The 19,216-nt window shown below is 43.3% G+C and overlaps 1 protein-coding gene across 23 annotated transcripts in view; it reads right to left on the bottom strand.

Moving 5' to 3' along the window:
- The window catches only part of THRB (thyroid hormone receptor beta), a 445,747-nt gene that overhangs the window by 396,522 nt on the left and 30,009 nt on the right, over positions 1 to 19,216 (bottom strand). For 2 of the 23 annotated variants that reach the window (XM_086380826.1, XM_086380841.1), the window contains exon 1: positions 1,602 to 1,741. The exons of 16 other annotated variants lie outside the window; for them this stretch is intronic. The gene's annotated coding sequence lies outside the window, so the exon portion shown is untranslated. Of the gene's footprint in view, positions 1 to 1,535; positions 1,742 to 19,216 lie in introns of those variants that run through there. 5 more of the 23 variants (XM_086380827.1, XM_086380851.1, XM_086380839.1 and 2 more) reach the window with 4 other exon arrangements.

Raw genomic sequence — 19,216 nt, 5'->3', positions numbered from 1 at the left:
CATTGGAAAAGACCCTGATGCTGGGAAAGGTTGAAGGCGGGAGGAGAAGGGGATGACAGAGGATGAGATGGTTGGATGGCATCACCGATTCGACAGACATGAGTTTGAGCAAGCTCCAGGAGTTGGTGATGGACAGGGAGGCCTGGCGTGCTGCAGTCCATGGGGTCACAGAGAGTCTGACAGAACTGAGCGCCTGAACTGAATTGAACTGTAATCGCAGGGCAAGAGAGAAGACGTTTAGATGAAAAATAGTAGGTTAAAAAAAGATATTTACTTGGCTTTCAGGTTCTTGGTGGAACTAATAGCTTTGACTTAAAACTAATACTCACAGAGATAGAAGTAAGATAATCTAAGCACTCCAGTGGACATGTTAAGAATAAATGAGCCAAGAAAAGAAGGGAGGAGAGAGGAAGGGAGAGAAGAGGAAGGGAGGGAAGAATAAAGGGATGACATTAGACCCCCTTGAACAAGTATCACAACTCAATTACCTAATATCTGTAGACAACTGAAAATCTTGTTTGGGACCATGTACTGTTTATTTATAGTCTGAAAAGTCTTTGCATTAATTCTTGACAAATAAAGACAAGATGCTCAAGAAACAGAGGGACACGGAACTGCACAGTGAGAGAGATCTATCTACACAGAAGCCATATTTACAAGTTAACAGCCCTCACCAAAGCTTAAAGTCCCCACATTCCCTCTGCTTTTGAACTTGCAGCTGTAGGTTCAAGCCTGGAAGATACTTTACTCCCCCCACACGGCATTTCTTCTCCCCCTGTGCATTTGTGTACCTAGCGGACAGCTGTTCCAAAGCATTCTTACACTCTTAAAAGTGTACCCCCAACACATACAGAAGGTTTTCAGTCTCAATCCATGGCAACCCTTGCACTTATTTTCCCTAAAGATGAGTTTCAGAGTTATGTAATAATGAACTTCATCCTTTTGTACAAATTAAACCAGGAGTCATAAAGCAGTAGGTAAATGAAAAACTGGGTTAAACAAACCAAAAAAAAGAAAACCACACAACTGACCAAATCTATAGCAGGCTCAGCTTTTTTTGAGAGCGAGAGATTAAGGGGCATGCAGTCAACTGGTATGAAGGTCACCAAACAAAATGTTGCAATCTTAAAGTGCCATTGACATGCAGACTGTCCAGTAGCAGCTTGGAACAATCTTCCCCTTTGCTAATTACTGTCTTAGCCCAAATCATTCATACATGACAAGGGTATGCTACATTTACAGTAAAACATTTAAAAAATTAGGAACACTCTTTTCCTTACTTTGAAATAAAAATCCTGAATATAACTTTTTAAAATTATATTCTCATTCCCAGCTTTTTGTTAAAGTGACCCAAAGGCTCAAAACGTCTACCATTGGTCTCTGCATGGTAGATATGGGCTTGGACAAATCTGTCTTTTCCTCACTCACTGCCTGCCTGCTGACCATGTTGAAATCACCAAATTGTCTCAGTTGGAAATCTTCTGATTTTCACAGGAAAAAGCTGAAAGCCACAAGCCACCAACGACCACAGGTACCTCGCGCTTTCTAAGTCCGTGTCAGAAGGAAGCGTGCGACACAGGGGACCTCCGCGCGTCTCCCACCTGCGGCTGACCTGCGGACTTCCTGTGGGCAGAGACAGCTCCTTGCAAAGCAAACAGCTCCCCGCTCTGCATGGAAAGGCTCATCTACCTCCTCGGTCCACACTGCAAGCATCAGACTCCCTGAGAGTCACTGAGAGAGTGAATCAGACTCACCCGATAAGCACAGAGCTGACCTTTAAACCCCAGCCTCTAATAGAGCACTCTGTGTTTGCCCAAACATTCCGGGTCAGCAGGGTCTGCGTGTACCGAGGTGGGGCGAACCCAGGAGCCAGGCTCCAGCTCCCACATGGCCCTGACCAAGCAGGGCTGGGGGCTGGGCTAGCAGAGGCCCCACACCTGCTATCCATAGAGAGAGAGAGAGAGAGATCTTGGGAGTACACAAGTCAGCTGACGGACTCTTAGCCACCAACTTTGGAAGAAAGGAGAAAAAGAGTCCTACGGGCCCAGGAACCAAAGCTTTGTTTTCTTTGCTTTTACCTAGTCAAAGTATTATTCCATACTGAGTGGTGGTGGTGGTTGAGTCGCTAAATCGTGTCTGACTCTTATGACCCCATGGACTGCAGCCCACCAGGCTCCTCTGTCTATGGGGATTCTCTAGGCAAGAACACTGGAGTGGGCTGCCAGTTTCCTTCTCCAGGGAATCTTTCTGACCCAGGAATCGAACCCAGGTCTCCTGCATTGCAAGCAGATTCTTTACCAACTGAGCTACGAGGGAAGCTCAGTGGGGTGCTGGAGCTTCAGGCAAAAGGAGAAATCAGGACTACTTCCCCTGGGCTTTATTAAAAATAGATCTTAGTCATCATGGATCTGGGGCATGTGTTTTCATTTTTCAAAATATTGCATTGAAATATTTATCCTAATTACTTCATTTTTTTTCTTTTTCTTTTTTTTTGGTGCCCTCATTGAGGGTGTCATTCACCTCACCCTGTTCCTGGCCAAGCTCTGTCACCACACTGCTCTCATTTACATCTTAACCTGGAAATGGAAGCAGATTCATGCAAGAAGGTTGCAATGCTTGCAGGTGAGATAAGAGAGGAAGAGCCCGAAGCATCTCCTGTGTGCCAGGTACTATGCGAGGCGTCTTAGGTACATTCTTTGGGTCCTTACCTAAGAGGAAAGTATACTAATCTCCAGCTGAGGAAGTGGAGGCTTTGAGAAGCAGTCTTCCTTTCCACTTTCTTCCCTCTCGGGGACTGGCCCTACCAGGTACCTGATACTGAAGACAGGATCCTGGGAGATGTCCATCATTCCTCCTCTGTGATTCGCTGAATTCGTTGCCAACACCTGTAACTGTTCATGGTCATCTACATAGTAAGTGGAGGAGTAAACATCAAAAGATGGCCTGTTTGATGACAATCTCCACACCCCTTTCCCCCTATCTGCTACTTCTTCAAGGAAAGTAGTCAGGGTCACTACACTGTTTCAGTATCTTGGTCCTGGGTGGGCCCGTCCAGGAGAAGGTCAAATTATTTCCAAGTGCTGACTGTTCTACACATTTACGCATGGCAAGGAGCATAATCTAAAATATAAGCTCTATCTCTGGCCCAGGACACTGCTCTGAGCACCAGATTCCAAATGCCCGATGTTTCCACTTGAGGATTTCAGGCATGTCTGAAACTAAAACATTCAAAACAGGCTTCTTGTCCTGCCTTCCCCTCCAACTCTGCTTCTCTTGGGTTTCCTCCATCTCAGGACCTGGCACCATCCACACCAGGTGGGTACTCAGACCAGAAACCTGGCAGCTGCCTTTGACACCACCCGTTGCCAACTCCCCATTTAAGCTGTGACCGACACCTGTCCATTTAAAAACCAAAACAATATCCACAACAGCATTTACTAACGCATTCACTCTGCGTGGACTCTTATGCCTGGAGAGAATAAATAACTCACTCAGTCTTCATAATGACTCTGTGAAACGATTCCTATTATAGAGAAGCTTGTTTGCTCATGGTCACACAGCGAGTAAGAGGGGGAACTGGTATTCTAACCAGTTTGTCTGGCTTTAGAACTCACACTCTTAACCATGACATCCTGTCTCCAACATAATCTCAAATGCATTCACCTTTTTGGTTTCCCACAGCCCCATCCACGCCACCATCATCACTCACTCAGACACCTGCAAATCCCTCTTAAAGGGTCACCGAGATTCCACTTCTACCTCATCGCTACTCATCAGTCTTCATGAAGCAGCCGACATGGTCTTTTTCAAGTTTGTCAGGTCATGTCATTTCCTCTGCTAGAACCCTCAACACCATTTCACTACTTTCTGAATGAAATTCAAATTCCTCAGTGTGGGCTATGACCTCCTCTATGGACTGGCTCTTCCCAGACCTCGCCACTTCCTACCTTTCTATCTGACTGAGCAGCCTTCTTGCACTCCCATGCCCTGGGACATTCTTTCCTGCAGGGCCTTCTTCCTTCTCTGGCTGGTCTGTCTAACCCTCCATGTATCCTAGCCTACTTCCTTGACCCCTCAGCCTAAAGACATCTCCACATTATTCTCTCTCAGCACCCTCTCCTTTTCCTTCACAGCAATCCTAAAATGTATTAACTCTACATTTACTTGTATTTTTTACCTGTTGATTGCCTGTGAGCTCCAAGAGGTACTATCAAGGTGTTTCATCCACCACTTTACTCCCTGTCCCTTTTTCCAGAGCTATGAATATAAACAGTGTAATTACTCATTCAGAGAATAAATTAATTCTGGGGCAGCTCTTTTAAAGATCTTTAAATATTTTAAAGGTTTCTACACATTAACCGAAGAAGGCTCTTTAATAAACATCATTGAGTCTCAAAAAGAAAAAAATATATGTATGTATGATATATTTTTTATTTCCTATATGTGAACAAAAATTCTTAAATCAAATATTCAATTTTGGAAAAGGCATAGAAGCAAACAAAAAAGGAAATTTCTAAAGAATTATTTTGTTAAAAGTCTTACAGGATATCTAGGCCTTTAAAAAGTTCTTGTGTTGTCATCATGACTGTCCATCCCAATAAGATGAGGATCAAACTCCTGACTGTTCTTATTTAATCCCAATACAGAGTGGTGTTCCATAAATATATATTAATGATAAGTGATGAGCGATTTCAATCACGTATCTTTTGACAACTTATTTCCCTTCATACTTTAGAGGCTGACTTCCCATTGCTGCCAAATCTCTTATCAGGAAACGGCAAACCATTCATTGCATGTGATTTTTCTACTGTTCTGCTGTGTCACAGATGTTCTAGGAATATATACAGATACTTCTTTTCTCTATATAATAGATAATCATTTGGTTTGCGATTAAGGCCTGTTCTTTCAGATTTCAATACTTCTAAAAAGAAAATGAATGAATCCAAAAAATTGATTATGAACTATGATAAAAATTTTGCTAATCATATATCTGATAAGAGATGTGCATCTAGAATATAAAAAGAATTCAATAATATGAAGACAACACAATTTAAAAATAAGCAAAGAATTTGATGACATTTCTCCAAGATAGATATAAAAATAGCCAATAAACATATGAAAAGATGCTCAACATCCTCGGCCATAAGGGAAATGCAAACCTAAAACCACAACAAATATCACTTCATATCCATTAGGATAGTAACAATCCAGGAAAAAGAGGAAAATATTAATTATTGGAGAGGATGTGGAGAAGTTAGAACCCTTATACACTGCTGAGGGGAATGTAAAATGTTGTAGCACTTTGGAAAACTTACCATATGACAAAGCAATTTTACTCCTAGCTTTACACCTAAGAGTAATGCAAACGTATAAAAACATACAAAAACTTGCACACAAATGTTCATAGCAGCATTTATGCATAATAGCCAAAGATGGAGCAACCCAAACATTCATCAACTGATGAATGCAAAATAAACTATGATATATCCAAGTAATGGGCTTCCCTGGTGGCTCAGCTGTAAAGAATCTGCCTGCAGTACAGGAGCTGCAGGAGTCACGGGTTTGATCCCTGGGTTTGGAAGATCTCCTGGAGGAGGGCATGGTAATCCACTCCAGTATTCTTGCCTGGAGAATCCCATGGACAGAGGAGCCTGGCGGGCTACAGTCCAGAGGGTTGCAAAGACTCAGACATGATTGAAACAACTTAGCACAGCACAACACATCTACATAATAGAATATTATTCAGCAGTAAAAAGAAATGAAGTACTGATACATGCTACAGCATGAATAAACCATGAAAACACTGAGCAAAAAAAAGCCAGCCACAAAAGACCACATATTGTGTGATCCCACAGATATGAAATGTTCACAAGTAAATTCATAGAGACAGAAAGATGATTGGTGGTTGCCTAAGGCTGGAGGCAGAATGAGGCACCAGGGGTAATCAGTACCAGGTTTCTTTTGGAGGAGATACAAATGACCTAAAACGAGACAGTGATGGTTACACAACTCTGAAGAACTTTAATTCACGTGAAATGAGTGAACTGCATTGGCATGTAAATTACATCTCAATAAAGTTGTTATAAAACTGATGGAATACAGTTTTTATAACACTTTAAAGCTGGACCAATGTTTGGCATTTACAACCGTAGGTGTGACTTAACTAAAGAGTATAATTTACTTTCAAGCACAGAAGATGAGTTTTAGATGAAATGTTCTCACGAAGAAATTATGGTCTCCCTTGCTTCTCATCATTCCTAGTTTCCTACCTTTGTCCTTGTTTAGAGACAGACTTGAAACACAGGGCCAGGTTAATAGAATGTTAGAGTGGGGAGCTGAAACTCCAATACTTTGGCTACCTGATGTGAAGAACTGACTCATTGGAAAAGACCCTGATGCTGGGAAAGATTGAAGGTAGGAGGAGAAGGGGATGACAAAGGATGAGATGGCTGGATGGCATCACCGACTCTAAGGACATGAGTTTGAGTAAACTCCAGGAGTTGGTGATGGACAGGGAGGCCTGGTGTGCTGCAGTCCATGGAGTCTCAGAGGCAGATAAGACTTAGCGACTGAACTGAACTGAGAGTGGGACGAGATGAAGAAATGATCATTTTAGGGGAAGGAAGTTAAGCTCCAGAGAGAATAAATACCTTCTCCAAGATCAGAAAGGTAAGGAGAAGGAGAATCAGAGGTTGCCAGGCCAAAGGTTTGTTTTTATTCTGTGGCAGCACCATACAGAATGGAGAGCCGTAAGTGGCATTTTCCAAGGTGGCCCCAGCCCAGAGCTCTGCACAACTGAGTCTCCTGCATGGAAAGGAGATCCCATTCTAAGTCTGAGAAGGACAGGCATGAGGCTCATGCCTTCAGTAAGCACTGCCGAGCTCCCAGCCACGCCCTAGGCACTGTGGGAATAAAGACACACACATTTTTTTTTTTTTTTTTTAAGACAGAAGAAAACTGGGAAATTTAGATCTGGGGTCTCTAAATATGAAGAGTTAGGCTGTCATGACGTTGATCTCCTGGGCTGGGCACCTCCATTGATGGTGGTTTAGTTGCTAAGTCTTGGCTGACTCTTGTGACCCTACGGACTGTAGTTCACCAGGGTCCTCTGTCCATGGGATTCTCCACGCCAGAATACTGGAGTGGGTTGCCATTCCCTTCTCCAGGGGATCTTCCTGACCCAGGGGTCAAACCTGGGTCTCCTGCACTGAAGGCAGATTCTTTACCCATTGAGCCACCAGGGAAGCCCAGCCTCCATTACCCAGGTCCTAAACAGAGACAGAAGCAAATGGGGTGTTGAAATTGACTCTGATTCCTCTCTTCAACCTACTCAGCAAACCCGTCTGTTCCCACCTTCCCCTCTCCCCCAGACCCTTGCCTTTGAGACCCTGAGCGATCTCACCCAACGGAGGCCTTCAGAGACACCTGTGATCTTCTGTCCCTGAGAAATGTGCATTCATTCTTTTTTTTTTTTTGAGAAATGTGCATTCAGAACTGGTTTTGTTTCCCCCGTGTCCCTGAGAGTTGACGACGCAGCATAACTGCAGTTAAATCATTACCTGTGATTCAATTTAAACACTGGTATGAACACAATGCTTTAAAAAAATAATCAAGCCAATCTGTCTAGCAAAGAATTTTTGACCCCCCAAAGTTAATTTTTTACTTCTATATTCCTCTGCTACCTTCCCTTTGCAATTTTCCTCTATTTCAGAAAGTCTGAACTGCCTGAGAGAAGACTGGCTCCCTTCCAAGGGGATATTTTATTAACAGGTGGTGAAGAGAAGTGTATCTAAGAGTCAGTGAAATACAGGACTGATTTTCACTCTCCTATTCCTTCTGGCTGACGAGGAGAAACGGCCGTGCTGGGCCTGGGGCTGGTTTAAGTGGGCTGGAAACTCAGGGATACTGTTTGACATCACTATTACTGCTCTACTCTTTAAAAAATTTTTTTAAGCTTTTTTTTAACTGCTTCACTGAATTTCTCTGTAAACTATTATCTTCTCACATAAGTTGGTAAGAAAGTACATGGCCCTTTAGACTCTCAAAACAAGTCATTTAAAAATAAGTTGAAAGAATTTTTGAAGCTTATAGGAATGCGTTCATTCCATCTGTCTTGGCTGTCACCAGATAGAAACTGCCTTCAAAGAAAAAGAGGTTCCGACAGACACACACACACTGCTATGTATAAAATAGACAATAAGGACCTACTGCAAGGAGATCCAACCAGTCCATTCTGAAGGAGATCAGCCCTGGGATTTCTTTGGAAGGAATGATGCTAAAGCTGAAACTCCAGTCCTTTGGCCACCTCATGCGAAGAGTTGACTCATTGGAAAAGACTCTGATGCTGGGACGGATTGGGGGCAGGAGGAGAAGAGGACGACAGAGGATGAGATGGCTGGATGGCATCACTGACTCGATGGACGTGAGTCTGAGTGAACTCCGGGAGTTGGTGATGGACAGGGAGGCCTGGCGTGCTGCGGTTCATGGGGTCGCACAGAGTGGGACACGACTGAGCGACTGAGCTGAACTCCACTGTAGAGCACAGGGAGGTCTACTCAACACTCTGTAATGGCCAATACGGGAAAAGAATATAGAGAAGAGTGGAGATACGTGTAAGCTGATTCACCTTGCTGTACACTGAAACTTTGCTGAAACTAACACAACATTGTAAAGCAACTATACTCCAGTAAAAATTTAAAAAAGGAAAAGAAAACAAGTTTTCTCTGCACCTTGTGGGACTGTGAGATAGAGGTTTGTTTTCTTTTTTTAAAAAACTGGAGTATAGTTGCTTTACAATGTTGTGTTAATTTCTACTGTACAGTAAAGTGAGTCAGCTCTATGTACACATATATCCCCTCTCTTTCGGATTTCCTTCCCATTTAGGTCACCGCGGAGCACTGAGGCAGGTGCTAAACAGCAGGTTCTCATTAGTCACCTACTTTATACACAGTGTGTGTGTCAACCCCAACCTCTGAAACAGTTTTGTACATGGTAGTAATAGAAGCGTTCACCCGCTTTCCTCCTTCAGTAACCAGCCTGTATACTCTCCAGGTTCATTTAACAAGGCTCTTTCAGACTTTGTATTCATTGAGCCATTAGTTAGCATTTATCCTTGGTTGACAGTGAGGGGGCAAAGGTGGTGATTTGCAAAGCTGGTCCTTCTAGAAGTAGTTTTGGGGAAAGAGGAAAAACTAAAAAAATGTGGGGTTCCAGTTTTTTTAGTGTCACAAATTGGCAATTTCACCTATCTGTGGGATTGACTAGGCTTTGATGGACTACACATTCTTTGGATAGACGTGAGGGGGGCAGGGAAGGAATTCCTGGTGGAAAGGAGCTTTCTGGCCTCACATCTCTCTAGGCCAGAGGTCGGGCTTCCTGGTGAGGACATGGCTTTCCTTTTTCTTAATTATTTTTATTTTTAATTTAAATATATATATTTTTAAATTTTACAATGCTGTGGTTTCTGCCATACAACAGCCCAGAGCAGCCATAACTGTACGTGGGTCCCCTCCTTCCCTAACCCCTGCCGCCCGCCCTCACCCCAGCCCTCCGGGTCATCAGACTGGGCGTCCTGTGCTACAGGCGGCTTCTCACCAGCTGTCCGTCTCACACCCGACAGCGTATACGCACGGACACCACTTTCTCCATTCATCCTGCTCCCCGCTCCGCATGTACAAGTCCACCCTCTCCACCTGCGGAGGACACCACGTTGAAAGAAGAGCAGGGACCATCTGGAAGCTCCAAGAACTCTTTAGAGCAGCGATTCACTCACTGCTTCCCTCGTTCACAGCAAAGCCTGGTGGACTTAAACACGTGCCCAGGGCGTCCCGTCAAATGCAGGCCCCGGGCCAGCAGGACTGGGTGGGGGGCTGAGACTCTGCACGTCTAACAAGCTCAGAGGGCTGTCGACGGGGCTGGGCCAGGGCCCACATCTGAAGAGTGGGGTTCTAAAGAAATGGAGCAAGATACAAGAAAAGAAAACTGTGAGACTAAGTGACAGTGGTCGTTTTGGGTTGATAATGTATTTGGGCGTCATTTTTCTGTCCCTAAAAGAGGCAGCGGCTGTGTCTGGTTGATGGCTTTGGAGCTCTGGTCAGCTGGTTTCCCAGGCTCCAGACCCTATAACTTTGACAGAAGGCTGAAATGATGGTCTTTACTTTACATTCAATTGCTTTTGGGCATTAAAAAAAAGAACAACAACAACAACTTCCTTCTCCCCAACTGCAATCTCATTAACTCTCAGTAAGTTAAATATTTTCAACTCTTTCAGGCCCCTCAGTAGGGTACCAGTTCATGCATTGGCTGCTAATAATTTAGTTCTTGCTTTCAATTTCCTCTATCAAACCTATTATAAACGGTAAAATTGACTAAGTCAAGAGTCCTCTCCTTCCCTCACACTGCAGTAAATCTTGTATCAGTAGCCTGAAAGAACATCCAACTGATGGCCGAGCCATGACTTGAGTCTACGGAGAATCAGACTCACACTGTTCAACAAGAAAAACCCAACTCCGAACCCACAGTAACACAAGGTGGTGTTTAGATAGAGCCTCAGATACCCATGTGGCATGGCCTTTAATCCTCTTTAGAATATACATATGCTAAAGGGAAAAGAATTCTTGCAAGTAATATTTTTCAATTTTTCTTTTTTGTTTCTATTAACTTCTTTTTTCTGCCATGCCACACAGCATGTGGGATCTTTGCGTGTGTGTGTGCTAAGTTGCTTCAGTCGTGTCTGACTCTTTGTGACCCCACGGACTATAACCTGTCAGGCTCCTCTATCCATGGGATTCTCCAGGCAAGAATACTCCAATGGGTTGCCATGCCCTCCTCTAGGGGATCTTCCTGACCCAGGGATTGAACCTGCGTCTCTCACATCTCTTGCATTGGCAGGCCGGGTCTTCACCACTGTGCCACCTGGGGCCTGACAAGCTACTGAACCGTGCCGCCTGCACTGGAAGTGCAGAGCCCTAACCACTGGGCCACCAGGGAAGTCCCTGTACCTCGTTTTTAGCCAAGTACTTATAATGCAAATATTAACTGAGAACATACTGATTTGCATTCTGAGAAGCTCAATATCACAGTTTACTTTCAAAATACATTGAAGTCAATAGGGCAGAAGAGTTAAATTTTAGGCTTTCAAGTCTAAGAAGTCATTTCGCATACACCAGAGAGCTTCTGCCTAACACCTTACCGGCTGTCCCACAACTTTGCTACCACTTCCCCGGAATTTAAACAGATTTCATTGAGCACATTATCTCAGTGGCATTTTAGAATGTATTACATGGTGCACTCTGTCATTTGAAGAGCAAAATATATAGGCAAGTTAAAATGACAGGCTTATCCATCTATGACTTACCTATCTAAAATTAAGCTGAAGTTACTATTTCTTGTTTTCTTGCACACTAAGAAAATAAGTCTACTGGTTTAAAATCTAAAGCTAACATCATCAGGAGCATCAGAGAGTTCAGAGATGATCAGAAAAACTGCACTAAAAAACAATTTACTCTCAATTATATGCATTAATGTGGGGAGTAGTGGCACAGAAAATGTTTAAACCATTGTGTTGGTTTTATAATGCTCATGATTTTCTTTTGCACCAGATTTTTTTTCATTTTCTTAACAGGTCAAACAGACTAATATTTAAATAATTGGCCCCTGTTCCTTTAACCTACCCTAATCAAACTAAGCAGGGAGAACATGAAGGTTTTACTTCATATTTCACTAAATAATTGTGAGAACTTGCCTGCCAATGCAGGAGACAGGGGTTCGATTCCTGGGTCAGGACGATCCCCTGGAGGGGGGCACAGCCACCCACTCAAGTATTTTTTGTCTGGAGAATCCCACCAACAGAGGAGCTTAGCAGGTTACAGTTCAAGGGGTCACAAAGAGTTGGACGTGACTTAGCAACTAAACAACAGCAACAGCAACAATCTTTTCAAATAGACCATTTTCTAGGCAACGGTACAGATTTTCAAATGGCTCTACAATCTTCAAAAGGTTAAAAACCACTGCTAAGAAAGGAATTTAAATCATCACAAAAAAACTAATTCCCAGAACTGCTTTGGAGAAGTTGACCCCAATCTTGGGTTTTGGAGTGAGGCAGTCCTGGCTTCCAGTCTGCATTCTGCCTCTCATATACTGTACCACCTCAGGCAAGTTACTTAACCTCTCTGGGCTAAAGTTTCTTTCTCCATAAAGTGGGATAAGACTAGTGCCTACTTTGCTGGGTCCTTATGAAGACTGAGTATAATGTTTGTAAAGAACTTGCAACCTAGCTATTATACTGCATATGCTCAAGAAATAGTTCAGTTCAGTTCAGTCACTCAGTCGTGTCTGACTCTTTGTGACCCCATGGACTGCACCATGCCAGGCCTCCCTGCTCATCGCCAACTCCCGGAGTTTACCCAAACTCATGTCCATTGAGTCCGTGATGCCATCCAGCCATCTCATCCTCTGTTGTTCCCTTCTCCTCCTGCTTTCAACCTTTCCCAGCATCAGGGTCTTTTCCAATGAGTCAGTTCTTGGTTACAGGTGGCCAAAGTACTGGAGTTTCAGCTTCAACATCAGTCCTTCCAATGAATATTCAGGACTGATTTCCTTTAGGATGGACTGGTTGGATCTCTTTAGCTGTTACTATAATTACTATTATTTGCTTTATTAGCATTGTAAAATAACACTCTGAAGACAGAGGCTTTATCTACCAAGCAATGAGGCATATTATTCTAAACCTTCTTGCAGTTGGCTAATAAGACAGACACATGGCTAATAAACAATGATTATGCAAAAACAAGACTGGGAGCTGACTGTGGCTCAGATCATGAACTCCTTATTGCCAAATTCAGACTTAAATTGAAGAAAGGGAAAACCACTAGACCATTCAGGTATGACCTAAAATAACTCCCTTACGATTACACAGTGGAAGTGAAGAACAGATTCAAGGGATAGACAGAGTGCCTGAAGAACTATGGACAGAGGTTCGTGACATTGTACAGGAGGCAATCAAGAACATCCCCAAGAAAAAGAAATGCAAAAAAGCAAAATGGCTGTCTGAGGAGGCCTTACAAATAGCTGTGAAAACAAAAGAATTGAAAATCAGGAGAAAAAGAAAGATATACCCATTTGAATTCAGGGTTCCAAAAAATAGCAAGGAGAGATAAGAACGCCTTCCTCGGTGATCAGTGTAAAGAAATAGAGGAAAACAATAGAATGTAAAAGACTAGAGATCTCTTCAAAAAAATTAGAGATACCAAGGGAATATTTCATGCAAAGATGGGCTCGATAAAGGACAGAAATGGTATGGACCTAACAGAAACAGAAGATATTAAGAAGAGGTGGCAGGAATACTCAGAAGAACTATACAAAAAAGATCTTCACGGCTGAGATAATCACGATGGTGTGATCACTCACCTAGAGCCAGACATCTTGGAATGCAAAGTGAAGTGGGCCTTAGGAAGCATCACTACGAACAAAGCTAGTGCAGGTGATGGGATTCCAATTGAGCTAGTTCAAACCCTAAAAGATGATGCTGTGAAGGTGCTGCACTCAATATGCCAGCCAATTTGGAAAATTCAGCAGTGGCCACAGGACTGGAAAAGGTCAGTTTTCATTCCAATCCCAAAGAAAGGCAATGCCAAAGAATGCTCAAACTACCGCACAACTGCACTCATCTCATGCTAGTGAAGTGAAAGTGAAGTCACTCAGTCATGTCTGACTCTTTTCAACCCAAAGGACTGTAGCCTACCAGGCTCCTCCGTCCGTGGGATTCAAGTAATGCTCAAAATTCTCCAAGCCAGGCTTCGACAGTATGTTGAACTGTGAACTTCCAGATGTTCAAACTAGATTTAGAAAAGGCAGAGGAACCAGAGATCAAATTGCCAACATCTGTTGGATCATTGAAAAAGCAAGAGAGTTCCAGAAAATCATCTATTTCTGCTTTATTGATTATGTCAAAGCCTTTGACTGTGTGGATCACAACAAACTGTGGAAAATTCTTTAAGAGATGGGAACACCAGACCACCTGACCTGCCTCCTGAGAAATCTGTATGCAGGTCAAGAAACAACAGATAAAACTGGACATGGAACAACAGACTGGTTCCAAATTGGGAAAGGAGTACATCAGGGCTGTATATTGTCACACTGCTTATTTAACTTCTATGCAGAGTACATCATGAGAAACACTGGGCTGGAAGAAGCACAAGCTGGAATCAAGATTGCCAGAAGAAATATCAATAACCTCAGATGACACCACTCTTAGGGCAGAAAGTGAAAAAGAACTAAAGAGCCTCTTGATGAAAGTGAAAGAGAAGCGTGAAAAAGTTGGCTTAAAGCTCAACATTCAGAAAACGAAGATCATGGCATCTGGTCCCATCACTTCATGGCAGATAGATGGGGAAACAGTGGAAACAGAGGCAGACTTTATTTTGGGGGGCTCCAAAATCACTCCAGATGGTGACTGCAGGCATGAAATTAAAAGACACTTACTCACTGGAAGAAAAGCTATGACCAACCTAGACAGCATATTAAAAAGCAGAGACATTACTTTGCCAACAAAGGTCTGTCTAGCCAAGGCTATGGTTTTTCCAGTAGTCATGTATGGATGTGAGAGTTGGACTTCAAAGAAAGCTGAGTGCCAAAGAATTGATGCTTTTGAACTGTGATGTTGGAGAAGACTCTTGAGAGTCCCTTGGACTGCAAGGAGATCCAACCAGTCTGTCCTAAAGGAAATCAGACCTGCATATTCATTGAAAGGACTGATGCTGAAGCTGAAACTCCAATACTCTGGCCACCTGATGCGAAGAGCTGACTCATTGGAAAAGACCCTGATGCTGGGAAAAGATTGAAGGCAGGAGGAGAAGGGGACGACAGAGGATGAGATGGTTGGATGGCATCACTGACTCAATGGGCACGGCTTTGAGTGAACTCTGGGATTTGGTGATGGACAGGGAGGCCTGCTGTGCTACAGTCCATTGGGTCGCAAAGAGTTGGACACGACTGAGCGACTGAACTGAACTGAAGTCATCTTTGACCAAGTCAGAGTTAATAGATTTGTTCTCTAAAGAGATCTGATTTTATTTACTTTAAATAAAAGGTATCTAATCTAGTGACATGAAGGAACTTTGGGTTTTAGCAATTCACTAGCCCTCCAAGAATTTCCTAAATTATAGACCAACTACGGTTTTTATGCTCATTCTAGACAGCCTGCAAAATAAGGAAGGATTTACACTCAGCTGGGTTCAAGACAGCATCTTTCTGTTGAAGAAAGGGTGCCTTCTCAAATGGCTCTGAATGGGACTTCTTAGATGTTATGGTAATCTATAGGACAGACTGCCATTGCAATTATTAAGGATAGTTTTAAGGAATTCTGTTTGAAGACATGGAATAAATTCATCATATATTAAGACAATAAGGCAGTGTAGAAAATTATGGGAAGTCTGATCCCATTTTTGTACACATATGATACAGAAAAATTCCTGGAAGAAAAGACTCCACCATTTCAGTGGTGGGTGGGGAGATGACAGATGAGTGTTCATGAAGAGCATTTCTTACTTTTGTGATCAGAATAATAATAGAAGGTCTCAAAAGTGAATGATTACAAGTTAAAACCCTGTCAGCAGTGTGATAGCCAGAAAGGATCCTAAGTGTCAGGGACTAGGTTTTAAAGGCCAAGGCCCTGACACATTAAAATGATGACCTCAAACAAAATCACCTCCCCATTTAGAGGCCAAATATTGTTCCTTGAAATTGAGATGCTTTGAACAAATAACCTCCATCTTTCCAGTCTGACATTCTAGCATTCTGGATGTGTGACCACATGTTGCATAAAACTTTTTTGTTTTCAAGCTGAGACAGGCTGGGACCCTTTGCTGCAGCAGTTTTACCTGGACAGACCTTTCCTCCAGCAACAAAATACAAAGAACCTACAAGGGACTAAAACTAAATGAGTGCATGTGCAGTTGGGGCAAAGTACGGACAAAAGAGACAAAAAGACCAAGAAAGCCCAACTTCCACTTCCGAAGAGTCAGGGGCAAAAGCAGGGTACTGCACATGCCCCACTCAACATCCGCAAAGGGAAAGGCGGACCACCTAAGACACCCCTCCAGCTCCCCCCGAGACACACCCTACCCTCACCCTCTATAAAGCACAAGCTCACCGTCCCCTCGGGGAGCGGGTAAGGGAACCTGTTACTTGTTCCTGTTGTGCCCATGCAGAAGGAGCCCCAACAAAACCTTGCCTGAATTTCTTGTTTGGCGTCTGGTCGATGTTCGTCGACTGGGAATGGTCAGGGACCCTGGCCTGTATTAGAGCCAGCCCACAGATGCTAAATAGTGCCACACGGTGAGCCTGGGATGAAGCCCTCTTGTTTTTCAACATTTCCAGTATTGTTTTTTTTTTAAATAATAAGAATTATTCCTTTGATAATTAAGAACAATAAAAGGTAAAAAAAAAAATATTTGAAATGGGTCAGGGGCTCAGCATAAATACGTGTTTACAGACAAGCTGAGCAATTGGTACATGGTATTGTACCTTTGCCAAGGGTTAACGTTTTATTTGATCTAAACAAATCAATGCAAAAAAACCAAAAAGTCACACAAGTGACAGCCACAGTCCTGGAATAAGTGACTCAAGTCAAACAGAACAGACGGTTATGCGCAGGAGATGGTCTTCTTGAGAAAAGTCTCAGACGTGAAGTCCTTTGAAACAAACAGAACTGTCGCCTGAAGCATTTTGGGAGCAAGGTATCAGTAAGAGCACAACCCAGTCCAAACTATTAAATGTCAGGGAAATACCTACATGATTAAAATGGTTTCACAGAAATAAGTAGCAAGGAAATCAGATTACTCGAAGCCTCAGAATCCAAACAGAACAAAACACGTTCTCAACTGCTGCTTTCCGTCCCGGGTCTAAAACAAATGTGCAACATCCCACTTTTCAGGAGCCTGCAAGACAGAGAGGGGAGACGATTCTTCTTTCCTCTTGCTCAGATTGTTCCCCTGGAACTAGTGGGCTCCTCGGCTGCCAACGAGAAGTTTCCTCGAGGTGCTTTTTAAAGGGCATTGAAAGGCAGTAGCGGTGACCCAGAAGCCTGGGAAAAATACCCAGTTTCTCAGGCTACCAGCCCTACCCCCTTCTGGACAAGGCACCTAGCCCAGTGGCGCTAGTCCCCAAAGCTGATCTGCTTCTGTGCAGGAGCAAGAAGCTTTTTCCACCCACGTGGTCGGTAACCCCGCTCCCGCCGGGGAGTCGGGTTACACAACCTGGCTTCCCTCCTGGACAGAGGAGGGGTGCTCGTCCACAGGATCTGCTGGGGCTCAGCGACTGACAAAGAGATTGCCTTGGCCTGATTAGTAAGAACTTGGGCCTGTTTTCTGTAGCAAGGGCTCCTTATGAGGGGAGGAAGAAGTAGCTGAAACCTTAACAGAATGTTAAACGGATTAAGATTTCTGCATAACTTTGTTAGTAGAACAAGTGTTTTGAAGGAGGTGGGAAAGAGCTCTCTTTACACCATCTCATTTTAAAATTTGACAATCATCATTTTAAAGGCACAGGTAATTACGTTACTGCTACATGAAGGAAGCTTAAAAGTCAAGTACGCTACCGGCTACAGTAGCTCCCCTACAGACGAATGAGTTCTGTTTCCAGGGCATGTAAGTCCCATAAAGTTAGCCTAGGCCCAGCTAACACAATCAGCTATGTAATGCTGTACTGCGATAGGTTTATAATACGTCTAACACAAACAATACATAAAAACAAACACAACAAAAAAACATTTCTAATCTTACAGTAGAGTACCTTGAAAAGCACGCTACATCACCGTGGCTTTTACACTTGCTTCCGACCGCCCTGGGCTTGGAACAAAGATACCGCACTATCGTACTGTATACAGTACAGTAAAGTGCACACACACACAGCCACGCACAGAACAATGCATACCAGACACGTGAACCAGCATGTGACTGGACACGTGAACACAGCTCCCATCTTTGAATGTACACAACTTGAAGGTTCACATGCAGGGAACTTACTGCACTGTATATAAAATAGATCACTAACGCTGCTGATGCTGCGAAGTCGCTTCAGTCATGTCCAACTCCATGTGACCCCCTGAAGGCAGCCTACCAGGCTCCTCCGTCCCTGGTATTCTCAGGCAAGAACACTGGAGCGGGTTGCCATTTCCTTCTCCAATGCATGCATGCATGCAAAGTCGCTTCAGTCATGACAGACTCTGTGCGACCCCATGGACAGCAGCCCACCAGGCTCGTCTGTCCACGGAATTCTCTAGGCAAGAGTACTGGAGTGGGTTGCCCTTGTCTTCTCAAAGATAACTAGTAAGGACCTACATATAGCACAGGGAACTCTACCCAGTACTCTGTAACAACCTGTGTGGGGAAAGAATCTGAAAAAGAGTGGATATACGTATATGGATGGGCTTCCCAGGTGGCGCTAGTGGTAAAGAATCTGCCTGGCAACGCAGGAGACCCAAGAGATGCAGATTTGATTCCTGGGTCAGGAAGATCCCCTGGAATAGAACATGGCACCCACTTCAGTAATTTTACCTGGGAAATTCCAAGGACAGAGGAGCCTGGCGAGCCACAGTCCGTAGGGTCACAAAGAGTTGAACGCGCACACACACACACACACACACACATAATGAACAAACGTGGATGCAGAACTACTCGTGTAGGTCACATTCAGGCAGCTACCACCACCACATAGGAGGCTAGTGAGGTGATCTGTTCAATGGTATCTTTCATGAAAGAGCTGCTGACACTTTTAAAGTGTCCAAGAACATCCCTGAGAAATGGCTGAATTAACTTGGTAAATATGGTGCTTTTCAACACAAATAAAGATAAATCTATGTCATTAAATTTTGGTCCAAATGATCAATGGTAATAACAGAGTCTTTTAAGTCTCACCTTAATATTTTACTTAACATAATATTGTTACTTTAGCTTTAATTCCTATTTATCTGATATATCCATTATGCTCAAAGTTTTTGAGACTGTGTTTTAGGCATGATGTTTGTAACAGTATATATACAGCTGGAGCTCAAATTTTTCTGCACTCTGGCCACCTTTGTCTTCAAGATGGAGATTCAGTTCTTCCTCCTTTTTACTGTTATATATTTGGACCTATTCCAACTGGACCTATTTCTTGATGTTATTTTCTATTGGCCATGCTTCTTTCTTGGTCCTTTCCCCTCTTCTCTTCTGCTATC

This window comes from Bos grunniens, chromosome 27, assembly GCF_055505025.1.
Source record: "Bos grunniens cultivar Pamir isolate PY7600 chromosome 27, Bosgru_T2T1.0, whole genome shotgun sequence".
NCBI classification, from domain to species: Eukaryota; Metazoa; Chordata; class Mammalia; order Artiodactyla; family Bovidae; genus Bos; species Bos grunniens.
This window is presented reverse-complemented; position numbering and strand designations above follow the sequence as displayed.